The sequence below is a fragment of the Nansenia antarctica genome (assembly GCF_963989245.1).
Source record: "Nansenia antarctica genome assembly, chromosome: 4".
NCBI classification, from domain to species: Eukaryota; Metazoa; Chordata; class Actinopteri; order Argentiniformes; family Microstomatidae; genus Nansenia; species Nansenia antarctica.
Genome location: NC_137689.1, coordinates 31,527,421 through 31,546,019, shown reverse-complemented (window position 1 = coordinate 31,546,019; position 18,599 = coordinate 31,527,421).

Sequence of the window (18,599 nt, the reverse complement as noted above, 5' to 3'; positions counted from 1 at the left end):
GGTCTCCGACGTCAATGGTGGGCCCTTTCACTCGTCTGTTGTAGAGCTCTGTGTGACGGTGCTGTTCTTTTATGACATGTTCCTGGGCTATGACCATAGCTTCTCTCCGATCCTTCGTGAGAGACATCACATACTTGTCGTAGCTGACCACAGCTGGATCATTCAGGACTGTCCGGAAGAGTATATCGACAGGGAGACGAGGAGTACGCCCGAACATCAGATAGAAAGGTGCATAGCCAGTTGACTCATGTGCTGTGCTATTGTACATGAACGTCAGAGTTTGCAAACGCCTCGGCCAGTTGATTTTTGCCTCTGGTTCAAGTGCTCGGATCATGTTACCGAGAGTTCTATTGAAACGTTCCACACTACCGTTACCCATCGGGTGATACGGGGTTGTGTGCGACTTTCTGACACCGGAGACTCTGAGCAGCTCACTCACTAGTTGACTCTCGAAGCTAGCTCCCTGGTCGCTATGGATACGTTCTGGGAACCCAAAGACGCAGAAGAACTTGTCCCATAGAACTCTCGCCACCTGTTTGGCTGACTGATCTTTGCAGGGGAATGCCTGGGCCATTCTTGTAAAATGGTCAGTAACAACTAACACATCAACTGACTTGTTCCTTGAGTCCTCCGCTGACCAGAAATCAATGCAAACCAGCTGAAGTGGCCTGGTTGATGTGATACTCTGCAAAGGCGCCCTCGCAGCAGGTTCAACAGTCTTACTGACAATACACCGCTGACAGTTACGGACGTAGTCTCTTACGTCTCTGTCGAGGTTGAGCCAGAAGAACCTCTGTCTGGCCAAGCCAAGACTCCTGAACTGAACTTGATGGCCAGCATGGTCATGAACACCTCTCAGAACTTCAACTTTCTTAGACTCAGGAACCACATACTGGCGGCGTTTTGACTTCACGACTTGATCCCTCGAGACTCTGTAGAGTCAACAACACAACAAGTTTCTCCCAGTGCTTCAGGTACCTCATGACTGTGACTGATTCCTTATCTCTCTCTCTCCTGGAGGGTCTCCAATGTCTCTCCACATAGTACAAGACTCGAGAGAGAGTCCTGTCTCTGAGCTGTTCATCCCGGAGTTCCTTCTCACTGTAAGCAGGAAGTGAGTCCTGACCACCTGGGACTAACTGAGGCAAATGGTGCAAGACTGCTACAGCGCGCGTTCTTGCTCCGACCTCCCACAGATCGTCATATGACTGTAGAACAACAGACACTTCATCCATCTCCATAGACTGAGCGTGGACATGCAGAGGTGATGGGACACTTTGAGCGTAACTCTCTGCCTGGCGTGGAGTGTCACCACTATCATTGGACGACCGGAAGGCGTCCTGTACAGAAGCACTCGACACATCCTGGACTTCGGAGAGGAGATTCTTGTAGGGCTCTTCAAGTAATCTGTGACTGACTCTTTGCTTGACGAAAGGCACACGCCTCAAGGCATCAGCGACAACATTCTGTGGGCCTGGCACGTACTTGATGTCGAAGTTATAGCTCGCTAACTTAGCCACCCATCGTTGCTCGCAGCAGTCCAGCTTGGGCTTCGTCATGATATGAGTCAATGGATTATTGTCCGTCCAAACAGTGAAATCATGCCCTTTCAACCAATGGCTGAACTTGTCACAGACACTCCACTTCAAGGCTAGGAATTCCAACCGATGGGCTGGGTAGTTTCTCTGAGACTGAGAAAGGGACTTGCTGGCGAATGCGATTGGCCTTGCTCGGTCTTCACCCTCTTGGATCTGCGACAGGACAGCACCGATGCCATCAAGGGACGCGTCCGTTGACAGCATGAAGGGACGGCTGAAGTCAGGGTGAGCCAGGACAGCCGTCTCAACCAGCGCCGTTTTCAGCTTCTGGAAAGCCTGCTCCGTTTCGGGGGTCCAGTCAGTAACATTCAACTTCCTGCTTTGTGACCTTTGTTTCGACTGTTTCTCCTTCCCTTTTCTCTTCTGGCCCGTCAACAGAGAGAAGAGAGGCTTTGCAATAGTGGAGAAGCTAGGTACAAAGTTCTGGTAGAAATTGATCATCCCCAAGAAAGATCTGATTTGTTTCTGTGAGGGGGTTACACCGTCCGCTTCCATCAGGTCAGCACTTGTCATCTTTGCGATGCTCTCAACTTTGCTGGGATCAGTCAACACACCGTTGTCATTAATTATGTGGCCGAGGAATTTGACGGATTTCCGGAGAAAAAAACACTTCTTGGGGGCCAATTTCAGGTTATGACCACGCAGTCTACTGAACACCATCTCCAAGCGTTCCAGAGCTGTCCTCTCATCAGGGGCGTACACCAATAAATCATCCAGATAAACCAGTAAGCTCAGATAGTTCTGGTCTCCGAAAATGCTAGTCATCATACGCATGAAGCACCCAGGACTATTACAGAGGCCCTGCGGGAGGCGATTATACTCATACAAGCCCATAGGTGTTGTAAAGGCAGAGTACTTTCTGTCATCCTCGTGTAGTGGCATGTTATAAAACCCTGAGGTTAGATCCATAGTACTAAACAAGGAGTTACCTTCAAGTGCAGCTAAGCAGTCGGCCTGGTGAGGGAGTGGGTGAGCATCCTTCAGGGTCCTCTTGTTCAGCCAGCGAAAGTCTGTACAGATACGGAGATGCATATTCACTGGTTGACTTCCTTATTATATCTTTCTCCTCCATCTCACTCAGTACTTGGCGCAACTTCTGATACTGACTGGGGGGCACTCGTCTGAATGGGAGCCGGAATGGCCTGTGATCTGAGAGGTGAATGCGATGTATGAAGCCCTTTGCCTCTCCACAATCCAGGTGATGGCGTGAGAAGATGTCCTCGTAGCGCACAACCAGGTCAGCCATCTTGCTTCTACACTGTTCAGACACGTCACAGGAGTGTATGTCGAGCCCACTCAATCCCATGTACTCGCCACCCTGGTATCTTCTGCCACGAGGAGCACTGTCACGCTGCTGCACTTTCCCCATCATCTGCTCCAGCCTCTCCATAATGCGAGCAAGAATCCTGTCTTCAGATTGCTGAGTGTTCTGGGCCACAGCAGTCGCGGAGGAGGGGCACGGAAGCTGGCCTAAAGCATGGTCCTGGGAAGGAATGAGGGTAGAAGGCGGACACTGTGTGTGGTACACTGGACTATGGGCAGGAGCAGGGGGGTACTGGGTGGAACACTGCTCAGACACAGACTGAATCGAAGGCTCTGGATGAGACTGCACAGTGTGGAGGGCGGTGGCATGGCTCTTCAATGGCACAGAACTACCGGTCCTGCCAGAGGCTCTCAGCTCTCTCTGATAATTATCAATCTTCAACTGTATGTCTCGTGAGCTCCACTCCTCAATAGCCTTGCATTCCAGAATACGGGATAGTCCAGAGTCCGGGCAATGCCTGACAAACATCCGTGCTACCTCTTCACCCATGTTCTCCATCCTCCTACCTTGTCTGCGAAGGCCCTCACCAGCTACATCAGCTGCTTTGTTGATCCTCAACCAGTAGTCTACAGGGTTCTCATTGGGTCTGGGTAGAGTGGCATAGAAATCTGACAACGGGAGGCATGATGACACATCACTGAAGTACTTGAGAAGGATATCATAGATGAGATCAGGGTTCTGCTTCACATCAAGTGTCTGATCGCTACGCAAACCAACCCTCACGACATCCTTTGCCTTACCCAACAGCCTTGCCAGTATCTCCTCAGCCTGTTCATGCATTGGACATTTCTGCTTTCTCAGATAAGCTTTAGACATGTCAATCCAGTCCTGGACTGAACACTTATCAGAACTATCACCTCGGAACATTGGTGGTTCCCTGTCTGATTTTACATACACAGTAACGCGCGGAACCTCCTGTCTAACAACATTAGGATCAGTTACAGGATCTGGAGGCGATGTGCAGTTGAGGTGTGCACTGCTCATACTACTTGAGTGAACTACACCAGCTGAAATTAACTTGGTTACAATGGACTCGCCAATCTGAGCACCTAGCTGACCCATCATGTCTGAAAGGTGATGAAGAGCTTCAGTGTCATTAACACTGGGTGTGGATGTGGGAGGAGCCTCCCCTGTAAACTGCCCGACAGCAGCACAACCTGGGTCCTGACTTGACCCTGTGCCTCTACCACTGTCAGTAAACAACTGGGAACACCCCACCTCCCTACTATTCAACCCACCGATGACAGCACTGTCAGAAAAGCTCTGACATGCCCCCCATGCACCCCTCCCCATAGGCAACACTGGACTGGCAAAAATATCATCATTAAAACCTGGCCTCTGAGCCATAGTGGTACAGACTTGCGTTGTGTAATATTACTGAATGAAAAAAAAATTAATAATAATAATAATGTTTAAAAAATATATAAAGTTACAGCAGGACATAAAAAACAAAACAATCAAAGCACTTTTTAAACTGATGTAATCACAGACCTCAGACTGAACAGTGGTGTGCCGTCAGGGCCAGCAAGGCCTTCTCTGCTGGCCTAAACATCATCAGAATATACATTTTATTTTAATATATTTTTTCCACAAATATGTATTAATGATTCCCCATAGTCTATTCTCTTCATTTCATAGCTTTCCTCTTGGTTGCGCTGCTTCCAGTCTCCGATTGAGATTTGGAGGGCTGGCCTTTATGTTAGAGCTTTTATCCAATCAAAATGTGTTGCCAGGGGGCTCCAAAATCTGCCCGCCTGCACAATAAACCGTGCCGCGAATACGACCTGTAACTTAACGTTGAACGAGAAAACCTGTGGCGTTCCTAGTGGAAACCTATGTAGATTTCGAGTTGGCGAGCAAAAGCAACAACGGCGCCTGCTGTAAGGCTCAATGATGTCAGCACCCAGCACGTCTTTTGATTGGATACGCACTATTGATACGCACTATTGATATTCACTATTGAGATGCGTAACTTTGCCGGTAGATGTGGGACTTTTGAACACCTTTGGGACACCCGAGTGGATTTACAGCTCAACGAACAAGTGCGCAGGGAAACGGAGCTCCACAACGAAAGGGTGATCAGTACCTATGTCCCTATTTTTGCTCACCCTTTCGTTGACTGATCGATAATACTGATCGATTGTGTCCTGTTTTTGGGTAAACAATAACTTTCATTTAGGGGACACGATGAAAGCGCCGAGTCCACAAACAGAGGAAACTACGTTGAGCTTCTTTCTTTTCTTGCTGAAAACAACCCAGATTTACATTACCACCTGTCCACAAACAAAGTGTTTACTGGGACGTCAGGCAAAATACAAAACGACCTGATTTTTGCTATTGCTGAAGTGATGGGAGAAGAGATCAAAATGGAGATTAAAAAGGCACCCTTTGTCACTATTATGGTGGACGAGACGACAGACGTGGGTAATGTAGCGATCTTAAATATGTTAGTTTAACACTCTTCATTGTAAATGCGGATTTATTGATAAAAAATGCTTCGGAAATATTAATATACCTCTGTCTGACTATGTTAAGGTGATGCAACGCCCGGTTATACTGTGTTTCTGTCTAGTTTCTAGAGCCATGGCGTCATAACGATGGTATTAAGAGGTAGAATAATTCAGGTAGGAATGTGTCGGACATCACTGAAGGCCTAGGTGTGAAATGCACCGCCCGCCACTGAGACTGAATGACCATTTACTATAATACTCTGACCACACTTGATCTATCACACTAAGACCTGGCATCCACGCAGCATCCACGGAGATCGGCGTTCAGCTGATCTTGAGATCGACGTGTCACGGCACCAGTGTAACGATGGTCAAACAGGCAAACTTCTTTCAACCAATTATTTTTATTGATCTGCATGGAAGACATATAAAACACAAATCTTCCTCTGGTCTGCAACTCTTGTGAATCCATTAAGATGGTAGCCATATTCTGGTACCACCGTGTATGTATATTTCACATCAGGATAATTTGTTTACAGAAAGAACACAAATTTCCCTCAAACATTACAAATAACAATTACAAACAACATGTGGAGCAACATACCTGCATGGAAGACATATAAAACACAAATCTTCCTCTGGTCTGCAACTCTTGTGAATCTGCGCATTCAAAATAACATACAATAAATGTTCTGTTTCACATCATCACAATACATCACATCATCACAATACATGTAAAAACAAACAGCACAGTACTACACCAACATTTTCACCCTACATTACAAGATTCTCCACACAAACAACAAAACACGAGGAGCATTTTACATCGCGCACATACCCATTAAGAAGGCAGCCATATTCTGGTACCACCGTAAGTACGGCAACAACAGAAGGACAAAAGAACGCGCAGACCTGCAGTACACCCAAACTCCAAAGGGTGCTCCAACAACAACCAGGGCTGCTCAAGCACGGCGAAACTCATCTACATTCACCACAACTAAACATACATTCCCAACTCTGTTACATATATTCATTGAACTAAATAAATGACATCAATGACTTAAGTGTCCTGACTGAACTTCCATTTATCAAAATATGATGTATGTATTGAGTCAAGACTTAACACTTGTGCTCTTCTTTATACAGACCATAGACGTGTTTGTTCTGAGAACGTAAAAGCTGCAGCAAAACAACAAAGGAGCATGCCTTCTATTCCGTTTCCTTGGTTCCATACACTCACCCAGAGTTTTGGCAACGCAGAAACCACGTTGACATCCTAATGGCAAAACACGGACTGAACCACATTTCTCACTTTGGGCCAAAGAATTATAGAAGAATAATATTATCTTTGTAACCTGTCTCCAACATGAGCAGATCCAACATGCAGATTGCAGAGTGTTGAAACTCCTCGCTTTCTTTGAAGTGCATCTGGCTCATTGGTCCCCTGTTTTTTCCTTCTCTTCTAGGCCCAGAAGGGCTCTCCTCTCTACAGCCCTCCTTGTATTGATAAGAGAGGAAAAGAAAAACAACAAGTGGTTCCAGGCTGAGGTAGTGGAGGGCATTCAGTGCCCCCCAAGGAGCCTGCGTCTCTGTGTGGCATTGTCAACTCATTGTGGCCGTTTCCATCTCAGGAGTGTTTGAATACGCTCAATTGAAGTCGTAAGGGGATGTTTTGTGTTCGTTGATGTGCTGCACTTGGACTTTTTCTGCCTCTGCTCTTCTCTCACGTTTTTTGGGGTTGTCTTTTTGGTGTTTGGATGTTACCAGTGTCCAATGGCGCAAAAGAATGAATGAAAATGTTGGTGTTAAATAATACATTTCTTTACGGCTCTTGTGAAAAAAACGAAACCACACCCTGCGAGAGTGAAACAAAAACAAACGTTAGGTCATTTGTCGTGTCGTCTAACAGAATTTATAAAACGGATGGGTGAAATCAAGCAATCTGATTGGTTCATAGCCGTGGTATATTGAGCGTATTCATAGCTTTCATGTGACGTCACAGCATAGTGGAAACGCCCACCTGACGGGCAAAAGGCACTTTTTGCGGGCAAAACCCACGGGCAAAACCCACTTTTTGCGGGTTAATAACTTTGATTCTCCGGGGGTTAGGAAAATAATTCCAACGTGTCCGGATAGAGTAGAAGACAGGGAATCCAACACTATTTGAATGGAGTCGATCCTCCACTCCTATCACCGTGGACACATAAATAAATATTCCCTCGCCTCGCTGACAGCAGGAGTTGGGAGTTTCGTCCAGTAGCCGGTGAACGCCCGGTTGATCGAGTTTCATATTAAAAGTACATCTTCTCGGGGTGTCAGCGCGGTGGTTAAGGGCTCAAAATGACCGTATACTGATGGTGAATTTAGCAATAATAGTCTTATGTTTGTACCACCTCCATAACCGGTGTTATTCACGGGAAAAGCCGGTCAAGGAGGCGAGCAAGCGGGAAAAAAATGGAAGTCACTGTCGTGTTTCGTAAGTAAACGCGTGAGACAACTGTTAACTATATACCACGTACTTTATTCACCATCCAGTTCCACCATTCATTCCACTCTTCATTCCACTCTGCCCGCTTACCCACTGCGCATGCTCTCCCCTGTCTCCCCAACTCATTCCCATTGGTCTACAGCATAAGCGTCACACCATATATTAACATAACACCACATCTCCCCTTTCTAGAGACAAAGGGTAGACTGCCTTTGCCTCGTCAGACCTTAGAGGATTATTCTGCCTCTTTTGTTGTAAAGGTCTGTCCCTGTGTAAATCCTGAACATACGTTACTATAGCGGTTTGCTCCATAAATCTCAAAACTAACAGGGCTACTAAAAGTGCTCAAACTAGACCCCATCCAACGTAACATGGAATAACTTTTCCTTAAATACAACAGTAACATTACCCATATACTCCTTTTTTTTTTTTTTGGGTAAACACTTATACAAACACTTGTCCACATTTCTCAGTTACATGTCAAACCTCCTAGGTTTAACCACTGCTCTCCCCCCCCTTGTTCTGAGCGTGGGAGTCTCTGCAGGTGGGGCCTGTGTTCCGACTGTAGGTGACATGGGAGCCTGCCCAGGGGTCGGGTCTGGGGCCGGCTCCGGGGCTTGTTGCTGCGGCGGGGAGCCCCTGTCTTGTGTAGGTGTGTGTAGGGGTATCAGATGCTGTCGGTTGCGTCTCACCACCCCCTGGGGCAGGCCCACCAGGTAGGACCTCGGAGTAGAGTGGTTTCGGAGCACAGTTCCCGACGTCTTAGCATCCGTGACCCATACCTGCTCTCCCGAAGACAGGTCACAGAGGGGTCTTGCACGGTGTCGCCGGTTGTAGTTTACCGCATCCGACCTCCCTTTCACCTCCTCTTTCTGCGCGAACGCGTCGCTGTCCGGCAGTGTAGGGACCAGTCGAGAGGGCAGCACTGGCACCGTGGTGCGCAGACGTCGGCCCATGAGGAGCTGGGCCGGGCTGTACCCACTCTGAAGGGGTGTGGCTCGGTAGGCGAGTAGAGCCAGGTAGGGGTCGCTCGCTTTTTTCAGGAGGTTTTTCATAGTCTGGACTGCCCTTTCTGCTTCACCATTACTCTGTGGAAACCTTGGGCTGCTGGTGATGTGTCTGAACCCGTACGCAGCAGCAAAGGAGGTGAAGGCTTGACCAGAAAACTGAGGCCCATTATCTGACATCAGGACCTCCGGGATGCCATGGCGGGCAAACATGGACTTCAGATGTACAATAATGTCAGTGGACCTGGTGTGAGACAATTGGGCAATCTCAACATACCTGGAGAAGTAATCGACGACGAGTAGGTATGTGTCTTTTCCCAGGACGAACAGGTCGGCCCCCAACTTCTGCCATGGTCTTTCAGGGCACTCTGACGGCATGAGAGGTTCTCTGGGATTCTGTCGCTCCTGAATGCATGCCCTGCAATTGAGCACCATTTCATTTACCTGTTGGCTGAGTCCAGGCCACCACACAGACTGGCGGGCACGCTCCTTGCACTTCACAACACCTTGGTGTCCTTCGTGTAGTCTGGCCAGCACGTCGTTCCTCATTACTGAAGGTATCACCAGTCGTGTGCCTTTCAGCAGTAGACCGTCTTCCACTGTGAGCGTAGCTTGCTCCCGCCAGTAGCTCTTCAGCACAGGTTCCTGGCTTGCGTGGTCAGGCCATCCCTCTGTGCACAGCATCATAACACGTGAGCAGACACTGTCAGCATTTAGCTCCTTCCTCAGGTTTTCCATATATGAGGCACCAACGGGTAGATTGTCCATTACACAGTCCACATATATATTGGTGCTCTCCATTAGCTCCTCTTCTGATGTAGACCTGGATCTTGTCACTGGGGAGCGCGACAGCGTGTCTGCTGTCCAGAGTGATTTTCCTGGCACGTGCACGATAGAATATGAGTAGCGCATCAACCGCATCCTGAAACGCTGGATTCTTGGCGGCAGAAGATCCAGGGCTTGGCCTCCCAGTAAGCTGAGAAGGGGTTTATGGTCGGTCTCCAGGCAGAAGTGTTTTCCTATGAGGAAATCCTGGAACCGTTCGCAGGCCCATGTGAGGCCCAGGGCCTCCTTCTCGATCTGTGCGTATCGTTGTTCTGTGGGAGTGAGGGACCGAGACGCGTAAGCCACAGGCTTCCATTCAACCCCCCACCTCTGGAGCAGAACACCTCCCAAGCCGAACGAGGATGCGTCGGCTGACACTTTGGTGTCTCTCTTTTGATCATAGACCGCCAGCACTGGAGGAGAGGACAGGGCTTCCTTCAGTGTTCTGAATGCTGTCACCTGGGCCACGTCCCAGGCCCAGCTGTTTCTTTTCGAGAGAAGGTCACGGAGCGGCTTGTCCTTTTCTGCTAACTGGGGAATGAATTTTCCCAGTTGATTGACCATTCCAAGAAAGCTTCGCAGCTCGCTGACGTTTGCGGGCTCCTTCATCTCCATGATGGCCTCCGTCTTCCTCGGATCTGGGCGGACCCCTGTAGCCGTGACGATCTGGCCCAGGAAGACCACCTCACTCTTTGAGAGTTCACATTTGTCCATATTCAGGGTGATGTGGGCCCTTTCCACCCTTTGCAGTACTGCGTGGAGTCGAGTATCGTGCTCTTCCTGATCCCGCCCCCACACCAGCAGGTCATCGATGTGGCATATCACACCTTCCAGCCCCTCGGTTACCTCCGCCATCATGCACTGAAAATGTTCAGGTGCTGAGGCAATTCCGAAAGGAAGGCGGTTGAAATGAAACCTTCCGAATGGGGTGATGAACGTAGTGTACTTGGCTGATTCTGCTGCAAGTGGAACCTGCCAAAACCCCATGTTTGCGTCCAGTTTACTGAAAACCTTTGCTCCGGCAAGCATCCCGAGGCTCTGCTCTATCGACGGCAGAATGTACTTCTCCCTGCATACAAACTCGTTCAAGCCGGTCAGATCCACACATAGACGCACTGATTTACCGTCCTTTTTGGGGACGACCACCATGGCGGCGCACCAGTCGGTTGGCTCTTCCACGCGGCTGATGACACCCAGGTTCTCCATGCGCTGGAGCTCATCTTTGACTTTCCCCATCATAGGCAGCGGAATCCTCCTGGGGGTTTTCAAGGAAAATGGCACAGCACCCGGTTTGAGTTTTATGGTGTATGCTTGTTGTACCTCACCCAGGCCACTGCACAGCTTGGGGTAGGTCGTCTTGAGGGTCTCCATGTCTATGCTGTTGACACGGAGGAGTAAGCCCAGGGCTACGATGGCTGGCCTCCCAAGCAAAGGCGTGCTCAGGTTATTCACCACATAGACCTTCTCCGTGGTCTGCTTGCCTCCTCTCCCCAGCTGCAGCTTGGTGAACCCTGCCACGTCCAGCGGCATTCGTCCTGGACCAAACAAAGGTTTCTCTGCTTTGTAGAGAATGGGTGGCTGTGTGTTAGAAAACATGTTAGCAAAAACAGCCTGTGACACAACAGTGACATCGGCTCCAGTATCGAGCTTGAAGGTGACCTGTTTTCCCATCACTTCTATTTCTACAATCCATGGATCAGCCTCTGACGTCACAGAACCAAGGAACCAGCCCTCCACCTCTTCTTCAATACCGTGCACAGCTTTACCTGCAAGGCACACACGCTTGTAGTGACCCATTTTTCCACAGGAGTGACACTTCACCTCGTTGGCAGGACACTCCAGCTTGGGGTGTGGCGCGCCACCACATTTGTAGCACTGGGAGCTGCTCTGGCTGCTGTGTGCCTTTGCTCCAAAGCTCTTATACATGTTAGGTTTGGGCTTTTCCTTTGGCCTCCCTTTAAACACTCTGTCTACAGAGCTGACGTCCATCTGCACTGCACTACTGCTGCTGTCACTCCTCAGTGTGCTTTGCTGCTTTTTGATCTCCTCTGATTGTCTCGCCATGTTGATAGCTTTTTCTAAGTCCAAGTCTTTTTCCATTTGCATGCGTTCTGAGAGCCGCAAGTCTGCCAGCCCTACCACTAACCTATCCCTGATCAGTTCATCATGCAATTGTCCATAATTGCAGTGCTCTGCCAATGCATACAAGGCAGTGACAAATGCATCCACGGTCTCATTTGCTTCCTGTTTGCGCATGTTAAATCGCGCACGTTCGTACACAATGTTCTTTTTCACTACAAAGAAGGATTGAAAGCCATCCCTCACTTTACTGTACAGATGCAGGTCTCCCTCGCTGAGTTTCAAACCCCTCAAAACATCGTCGGCCTCATCTCCCATACAATAAATCAAAGTGTTCACCTGAGTATCATCAGAGCTGGCGGCTAGGTTGCTTGCCTGTCGGAACCTCTCAAATCTCCGTATCCACTTTGTCCACTCGAGCGGCTTAGAAAAATCAAAAGGCTCCGGCGGCTGAATGTTGAACGTCGCATTTGTAGTAGCCATTCTGCTAGCTTCCTCTTCCTCTTGCGGCACGTTGTCGTTAGCCAGCTGCTCGCCTTCTTGTCCGCTAGCCAGCTCGCCGTCAGCATGTAACGTGGAATCGCTCATACAGCCTGTCGATTAGGCACATCTCTGTACTGATTTAGTTCAACAGCACTTCTGACACCATGTCGTGTTTCGTAAGTAAACGCGTGAGACAACTGTTAACTATATACCACGTACTTTATTCACCATCCAGTTCCACCATTCATTCCACTCTTCATTCCACTCTGCCCGCTTACCCACTGCGCATGCTCTCCCCTGTCTCCCCAACTCATTCCCATTGGTCTACAGCATAAGCGTCACACCATATATTAACATAACACCACAGTCACCAGCCTCCACTGACATATACATATATTTATAAAACGGATGGGTGAAATCAAGCAATCTGATTGGTTCATAGCCGTGGTATATTGAGCGTATACCACAGCTACGATTAGTAGAGCCTCATCACAGTTCGAAATGAATACGCCTGTTTCACGGTCAACATTCCAAACAGACTTTTAATTCAATCTCAAGGACATTTTATCAACTTCAAAAAAGTAATAATAATAATCCTACGCAAAGTAACCATGTAGATTCCCAATATGTGGTCTGTTTATCAAAATAAAGCCTGTTTGAAAATGTGTCGAGACGTTTTCGGAGTGCCCTGCCTGCGTCCACTACAGCCGCGCGCTGTGACAACAGCACTTGTCAGCGTTCCAAATCCGTCAATATCAAACACCATACTACAATCCGTTACAAACTAACAAACGTTTCTGAAGCTAGGTAAAAGATATGGAAATGGAAACATTTCAGGTGAATTTTGACCTCCTGGGTGGCCTAACTATGGAGGAGTGGTTAGAGTGCTCTCCAGGTAAAGTTACACATAAACGGCGACATACCGAGATAACTGACGGAGAGCTGGCCCAACTGGAGAAAGACCGAAGTGACCACAACACCGTGAAGCAGACCAAGTGGGTAGTGAAGTGCTTTGAAGACTGGTGTCAGAGTAAAGGTGTGGTCGTGGACTTTCAGACAGCGTCAAAACAGCAGTTAAATGGCATTTTGAGGGAATTTTATGCTACTGTTAGAAACGGTAAAGGCGAACAATATGGACTGAGCAGCTACATTGGTCTCCGTGCTGGACTCAACCGACACATTAACGACCCACCGCTCAGTCTGTCCTGGTGCCTCCTCAAAGACACAGAGTTCACAACTTCAAACAATGTGTTCACCGGCGTTGTCAAAATGTTGAGGAAGAAGGGACTCGACACAACAGCACATCACTCGTCCATTACAGACTCGGATTTCAATGCTATAAAGCGAATCCTAAACCCTAACACCCCAGAAGGACTCACAACAAAGTGTGGTTTGTAGTGCCGAGAGACGGGAGTCGGAGGCGGCGTATCAAATGTCACAGCTAGACGTTTATTAACAGACATGAACAAGTTGCTACCACACACTTAAAACAGGAACTAAAACTGAGTACCACCCACTTAACCCTCCGTACGGAACAATACTCCCAACTATTAGTTCCGGGGGTGAATTATGTTAACCCAACACACAAGCCCCCCCAGAATTCACCCATAGTCAAAATCCCTGTGTCGGGGAGGGACGACGATCCGACCCCGGCGGGTGCGGGACGCAGGGGCATCCGGGGCAGGGGCAGGGGCAGGGCCAGCCGGGGCCGGGGCAGGGGGAACCGGGACAGGGGCAGGGGCAGGGGCAGCTGAAGGCACCGCGACCAGGGGCGGGGGGTGGGGCATGGGGGGGCGGCCACGGCGTGGGGGCTGAGCCAGTTCCAATGGCCGGGAAACGTCCACGTGAGCGGACTTGATCCTATCAATGGAGACCGTCTCGTGTCTACCACCAACGTCCACCACCAGGGTCTTGTCCCCGTGTTGTAGGACCTTGAACGGGCCATCGTAAGGGGGGCGTAGGGGGCCGCGGTGGGCGTCGTGGCGAATGAAGACAAAGTCTGACGAGCGCAGCTCGGTGGGGACCCGGAAAGCAGGGGTACCGTGCTGTGAAGTGGGGACGGGTGCGAACACCTCAGCGGCTTCCAGTAGGGAGGAGCGCTGCCTGGCTGCAGACCAGGGGACAGTGGCATCCGGGATGAAATCCCCGGGGACTCGTAGGGTTTGGCCGTACACGAGTTCGGCAGACGAGGACTGCAAGTCCTCTTTGGGGGCACATCTGAGGCCAAGCATGACCCACGGAAGTTTGTCCACCCAGTTGCCGTCCGTCAAACTCGCGCGTAGGGCCGCCTTCATTGAGCGGTGGAACCGCTCGCACAAACCGTTAGCCTGGGGGTGATAGGCAGTAGTGCGGTGCAGCTTTACCCCCAAACCACCAGCTACAGCGTTCCACAGTTCCGAGGTAAACTGCGAGCCACGGTCAGAGGACAGGTCAGACGGGGTCCCAAAGCGCGCGACCCACGTGCCGATGAACGCACGGGCCACGTCGGAAGACGCCGTCGAGGAGAGGGGAACGGCTTCGGGCCAGCGGGTCGTCCTGTCCACCATGGTGAAAAGGTAGGTGAAGCCGTGAGAGGCGGGCAGTGGTCCCACAAGGTCGACGTTGACGTGGTCGAACCTCCTCTCAGGAACAGTGAAGGGCTCAAAAGGGGCTCTGGTATGGCGGTGTACTTTGGCGCGTTGACAGGCCACGCACGTGTCGACCCAGCCCCTTACCTCCTTCTTGAGTCCCTGCCATACGAACTTCTCAGAAACCAATTTTACGGATGGTTTCCTGCCGGGGTGGGAGAGGTTGTGTACAGCCTCAAAAACGGGCCAGCGCCAGTTCACAGGGACTAGCGGCTGCGGCTGGCCCGTAGAGAAGTCGCACAGCAGTTTTGCGCCTGAGTCACCGACTGCGACATCCTCCAAGCGTAGTCCTGTGTCCGCGTTCTTGAGGGTCTGGACCCCGTGATCGGAGGCCTGGTCCGCACTCATGCGGAGGTAGTCGAGACCCAGTTGAACGGCCCCGACGACCGCTCTGGAGAGACAGTCCGCGACCACGTTGGACTTGCCAGCGATGTGTTGGATGTCTGTGGTGTACTCAGATATGTACGAGAGCTGGCGCTGCTGGCGGGCAGACCAAGGCTCGGCCACCTTGGACATGGAGAACGTGAGGGGTTTGTGATCCACGAACGCCGTGAACTCACGGCCTTCCAGCAGGAACCGGAAGTGGCGGACTGCCAAAAAGAGGCCAAGGAGCTCCCTGTCGAACGCGCTGTATTTGCGCTCTCTGGGCGTCAACTGACGGCTGAAAAAGGCGAGCGGCTGCCAGGCGCCTGCGACCCATTGTTCGTGCACCGCGCCGACGGCGTAGTCGGACGCATCGGTGGTGATGGCAATAGGGGCCTTGGGTGACGGGTGGGCCAACATGGCGGCCTGGCTTAGGGCGGTCTTGGTGGCAATGAAGGCGGCTTCCCTCTCGGCCGTCCAGTCGATGGCCTGGTTGGGGGATTTGTCCTTCATAGCCTCGTACAGCGGGTGCATGGTGTGGGCTGCACGGTGGATGAACCGGTGATAAAAAGTCACCATTCCGAGAAACTCTCGGAGTGCTCGAGCTGTGTGTGGGCGGGGGAAGGCGGAAACGGCCTCCACCTTCGATGGAAGGGGGGCGGCCCCATCTTTGTTGATGAGATGCCCAAGGAATCGGATGGAGGGTAACCCGAACAGACACTTCGCCGGGTTAATGATCAGGCCATGTTGGCTGAGCCTCGTGAAGAGGTCTCGGAGATGTGCCAGATGCTCTTCCACCGAGGAGCTGGCAATGAGGATGTCGTCCAAATAGACGAATAGGAATGGCATTTCCCTGAGCGTCGAATCCATTAGCCGCTGAAAGGACTGGGCCGCATTCTTAAGTCCAAACGGCATGCGTAGGAATTCGAATAGCCCGAACGGCGTGATCACCGCCGTTTTGGGAATGTCTGAAGGGTGCACGGAGACTTGGTGGTATCCACGCACTAGGTCCACCTTTGAGAAAACCAGCTTACCCGCCAGATGCGCAGAGAAGTCCTGAATGTGGGGGACTGGGTAGCGGTCGGGTGTCGTAGCGTCGTTGAGGCGGCGGTAGTCGCCACACGGTCGCCATCCGCCGTCTGGTTTCGGCACGATGTGTAGCGGTGAGGCCCATGGGCTGTCTGAGCGGCGGATGATACCAAGGCGCTCCATGTTGGCGAACTCAGACTTAGCGACTGCTAGCCTGTCGGGGTTGAGCCGCCGGGCCCTAGCGTAGATGGGGGCGCCCTTGGTCTCTATGTGGTGCTCCACCCCATGCTTGGTAGTGGTGGCGGAAAATGTGGGCTGTGTCAAGCTGGGGAACTCGCTGAGCAGGCGCTGATAGTTGTCACCCTCTGAGAGTGAGCTGGAGAGCCCACCATATGTCGCCTCACCGCGGACACATGCAAGTGAGGAGAATGTCAGTGCGTCCACCAGGCGGTTGTTCTTGACGTCCACGAGCAGTCCGTGAGCACATAGGAAATCTGCACCGAGGAGGGGGAAAGAGATGTCGGCCGTGACGAATTCCCATGTAAACCGCTGACCCCCGAAACATAGGTCTACAGCTTTCGTGCCATAGGTGCGGATGGGGGTGTCGTTAGCGGACTTTAAATGTGGGCCATGACCTCCCCTGGCGGTGTCATCCACTGTCGCAGGCAGGACGCTCCTCTGAGCACCGGTGTCACAGAGGAATTTGCACCCGGAGAGAGTGTCTCTGATGAACAGTAGCTGGTTTGCTGTGCCCACGCTCATAGCCACTACAGAACGCAGGCTTTGCCGTTTCCCGCCGAGCCGTAGTTGCAAGGGGAGCGGCACCTCTTCGCCTTCGCGCCAAAGCGTGAGTGGAAATAGCACATGCCTGGGCTAGTACGGCTATCGGTGGTAGGTGGGCCCTTGTTAGCTAGCCTGTCTCTGCCAGGGGGAGTGTAATTGTGTGTCGGGGCTAGCACTTCAGGGGTAAAACGCTGGGTAGCTAGGAAGAAGCGGTCAGCCTCCTCTGCTAACTCACGGGGTTCCGTAATAGTCGTATTAGCGAGCGCCGTCTGTACATGAGCAGGCATGTGCCGAAGAAACAGTTCAATAAAAAGAAAATTTGGTTCTTCCGTACCTAGTAGGTTCAGCATCATGTCCATGTGCTGGGAAGGCTTGCTGTCTCCCAGCCCCTGAATTGCGAACAGACGTCGGGCTCGTTCCGACCGTGATAGTCCGAAGGTCCTGAGGAGGAGAGTCTTAAACGCTGTATATTTATTCAGGGCAGGGGGAGCTGTAATGAAGCCCACCGTTCTGGCTGCAGTGGAGCTCCCCAGAGCCGAGACGACATGGTAGTAGCGTGCGGCGTCGTCTGCAATCCCACGGAGGGCGAACTGCGCCTCCGTCTGTGCGAACCATGCTGCCGCGGACGTCTCCCAAAACTCCGGCAATTTGAGAATAACGGCGTTATTTGCCATGTTCGGTTCAGTCTCGGATACTTCAACGGGACTGACGTCGGGGTCACCAATGGAGTGCCGAGAGACGGGAGTCGGAGGCGGCGTATCAAATGTCACAGCTAGACGTTTATTAACAGACATGAACAAGTTGCTACCACACACTTAAAACAGGAACTAAAACTGAGTACCACCCACTTAACCCTCCGTACGGAACAATACTCCCAACTATTAGTTCCGGGGGTGAATTATGTTAACCCACCACAGGTTTGATATTCAGCTACACTTTGGGCAAGGGGAAACGAGGGGAATCGGCAGCTCAAACCCTCGTCATTCACCATAAAAACGGACGAAAACGGAGTGAAGTATGCAACGTTGACATTCAATGAGCACACAAAAAACCACAACGACCCACAGGCGAGGAACAGAGAGAGCACAAGAGGATTTATGTATGAACTGCCTGGTGATCCTCTCTGCCCTGTCTCTTCGTTGGCAAAATACCTCTCCCTCCTACCTCGGGACGCACCAGCCTTTTATCTTCACCCAAGAAGAAAAGTGAACGTTGATATCGACAGTGTTTGGTAAATAGCCTACTTAGCCTAGCCTAATGCGTAATGCATATCATTTAGATTACAACTAAATTAGGATGAAATGAAATTGTATTTATATAGCGCATTTCATAGAGGCTATAACGTTACTAAAATCTAATGAATGAATGAATGAATGAATGAATGGTCTTTATTGTCATTGCTACAGTACAGGTACCAAACAACGAAATTTAGGAGGGGTGGCTCCCCTGGTGTTAGGAAAGGAAAAAAAAAAAAAACACTTAAAAAAAAAGAAAAGAAACACAAGAAGGGAAGGAGCTGGTTTACATAAATAAAGGCTATGTA